The following is a 3525-nucleotide window of genomic DNA, read 5'->3' as shown; positions in this document are numbered from 1 at the left end:
ACAAATTATGCCCCACGGGCATAATTTGTAGTTTGAAAGTCCTTGAGCTAATTAAGTCTTGCCTCTAAGGCAATAGTTGTAGGACATCTCATAAATGAAAACATAACGTGGTAAAGTCAACTCTTGCCCGTGGAACATAATTTGTTGTTTGAAAGTCCTTCAGCCAAGTCTTGTCTCTAAGACAATAGTTGTAGAACATCTCATAAATAAAAATATACCGCGGTAGAGTTAACTCTTGCCCGTGGGGCATAATTTATAGTTTGAAAGTCCTTGAGTCAAGTCTTGCCTCTAAGGCAAGAGTTGCAGAACATTTCATAAATGAAAACATAATGTAATAAAGTCAACTCTTTCCCGTGGAACATAATTTGTTGTTTGAAAGTCCTTGAGTTAAGTTTTACCTCTAAGGCCATAGTTGTAGAATATCTCATAAATGAAAATATAACGTGGTAGAGTCAACTCTTTTCCGTGAGGCATAATTTGTTGTTTGAAAGTCCTTGAGCTAAGTCTTGCCTCTAAGGCAATAGTTGTTGAACATTTCATAAATGAAAACAAACGTCGTAGAGTCAACTCTTACCCGTGGGACATAATTCATTGTTTAAAAGACCCTAAGCTAAGTCTTGCCTCTAAGACAATAGTTGTAGAACATCTCATAAATGAAAATATAACGTGGTTGAATCAACTCTTGCCCGTGGGGTATAATTTGTTGTTTGAAATTCTCTGAGCTAAGTCTTTCCTCTAATTTAAGAGTTATAAAATATCTCATAAATCAAAATACAATGTGGTAGTGTCGACTCTTACCCATGAAACATAACTTGTTATTTGAAAGTCATAAGTCTTGCCTCTACAATGTAGTAGTGTCAACTCTTGTCCATAAAATGTATCTTATTGTTCGAAAGTCGTATGTCTTGTTTTTATAATGTGATAGTGTCAAGTCTTGCTCATGAGATGTAACTTGAATAGAAGAAATCGAAGAAAACAACAAAAATATTAAAAATTATGGAAAAAGAAGAAAGATATTAAAAAAATAAAAATCAAAGAAAATGTAAAAGTTGAGAGAAAATAGGAAAAAAATAGAGGTTGATACAAAAATTAAATAAAAATAAAGGTCGAGAAAAATTTAAAAAGAAAAAATCAAAGAAAAATATTTTATTTTTTTAATAAAAGTAGACGTTGAAAAGTGTAAAAAAAAAGTAAGGGTTGAGAAAAACTAAAAAGAACAAAAAAAAAGAGGAAAGAAAAAATAAAAAATAAAAATGATATAAAATAAAAAAGAAAAAAGTTGAGAGGAAAAAAGGAAAAAAGTAAGGGTTGAGAAAAATAAAAATAAAAACAGAAAAAAAAAATCCAAGTAAAATTAAAAAGAAAAGAAAAATAAAAGTTAAAAAATATAAATACGGAGTTGTTATCCATTATGAGAATCATTTATGTAATTTACTTCATTGATCAGGGACAATTTTATTCAAAAACATATTAGTTAATAGGTAAAGGCTATTTTAAGAAAGTTTTTTTATTTGGGGCTAAAATTTAAAAACCACTCCAATTTGGGTCTATTTTTTAGATTCACCCGCCCTAATGTGCTATAATGCAAGAACAGAAAGTCCAATGCAAAATTATAATGATCTTGTTAATTCAATGTTGTAGAGTTTAATTTCCATTATTATTATCTTTGATAATTATATACAAGAATGATTAAAACTTTATTCACTAATATGTAAATATGTTTTATATTCAAATAACTGAACTTTAGTAATTATAACTAATCAATAATTAAGAGTACGGGGTAGTTATTAAAAAAACTATTTATTTGAGAAGCATTTTTATAAAATAATTTTTCAAAAAAAGTGCTTTTTTTTTTAAAAAAAAATTGTAGATGGCAAATTCATTTGAAAATTGCTTTCATAAATAAAGATTGTGTTTGAATAATTTTTTTTTGAAGTGTTTTCTAGAGTCAAGTGACAAAACAGATATATCAATATACTTTTACTACTAAAATCATTTTATAGAGAAAATTTATTTTAAATATCTATTATAATTTTTATTTAATTAAAAAGTATGTATTATAAAATTATTAATCAATATTAAATATATAGATATATTAAAAATATTAAATAATTGACATATTATTTAAATAATTTAAATATTACTTAGAAACATCAAACAAAAATGAATTTAAAAATATTTTCATAAACTAAATCACTATATATGAAAAAATTCACGACAAAAGTAAGTAGTCTTCATACATCACAAAAATTCTCAATGATTCATCCCTAATTTTATCAAGCACTGTCTCCATACTAGTATAAGATTTGTCTTGTATTTCTAATGGTATATCAAAAGGTCCATCTCCTTCTTCGATATCTGTGATCATGTCTTCGTTAGCATAATAGCTAAAATCTTTATTAGTGACATAGCACTGTCGTATGAAATTATGTATAACCATATTAGTTGTAACAAGATAAACTTGAGTGTCGAATTTAAAAGATGGCATCGAATGTAGGAGTGCAAATCTATTTTTTTAAATTTCAAATGTTCTTTCAATTGTACATCTCAAACTGGAGTGAAAGAAATTGAAAGTCTCCGTTTGAATTAATTATGTATATCATTTGATCTTCTAGTGTGATTCGTCTGTCATTTATTATCATTATGAATAAAAAATAAAAAATTATATATTCTTCGGTCATCATCATTAGTTATGTTTCAATTTTATTTAGAGAAAATGAGTAAAATAAATTAATTATACATAAATCTTAGAATTAAATAAAGAATTATGATGTAAATATGAAGTATAAAATTTTAAAACCAAACTTATAAGATATGTTAATTAATTAATAAGATATATATATATATATATGTGTGTGCGTGTGCGCGTGCGCGCGCGTTAAATAATAATTTTTTTAGGAGAAAAACAATCTCAAATAGGCTATAAAGTTTACCTATTTATATCATGAAAGTTATTGAACTTTGTCAATAGTAAAAATGAAGTTACACAATCAACTTTTACATTAAAGTAATAAGAAATTTAAGTAAAGTTTTGTTATTTTAATGTAACAAATATAATTATATAATTTTATTGTTATTAAGGGTAAGATTTAATTCTTTCAAAATGATAAAAAGCTAATTTTAATCTAACCCAATTAAAGTTTAATCAACTATACTTATACGATATGTTGAACTTTTTTTTTGGTAAAGTAGAGATGCATTAATAGTAAAGCAAAGGGAGTTTGAGCTCAATCTGGCTCTAATACAAAAAGAGTTTGACGTATCTCATGTGTTTGCGCATTTGAGATAGTCCTAGAGAAGCTTTTGCCTTCCATGTCATCCCATACAGTATGGGCTATAAAAGAAGGAGGGGGTGGGGGGTGGGGGGTGGGGAGGGGGTAACAAAAATCTCTTTTTGCGGCTTCCTTTACTAGAGCATGTGTTACTTTGTTCTGTTCCCGATAGCTATGTTGGCCATATGGGCTTCCTAGCCTTCTTAGCATCATCCTGCAATCATGAATAAAAGGATTAAACAAAGAATTTTCA

The sequence above is a fragment of the Capsicum annuum genome, chromosome 5 (genome assembly GCF_002878395.1).
Source record: "Capsicum annuum cultivar UCD-10X-F1 chromosome 5, UCD10Xv1.1, whole genome shotgun sequence".
In the NCBI taxonomy this organism is placed as follows: Eukaryota; Viridiplantae; Streptophyta; class Magnoliopsida; order Solanales; family Solanaceae; genus Capsicum; species Capsicum annuum.
The sequence above is the reverse complement of the archived record's forward strand: the minus strand, read 5'-3'. Positions refer to the sequence as shown.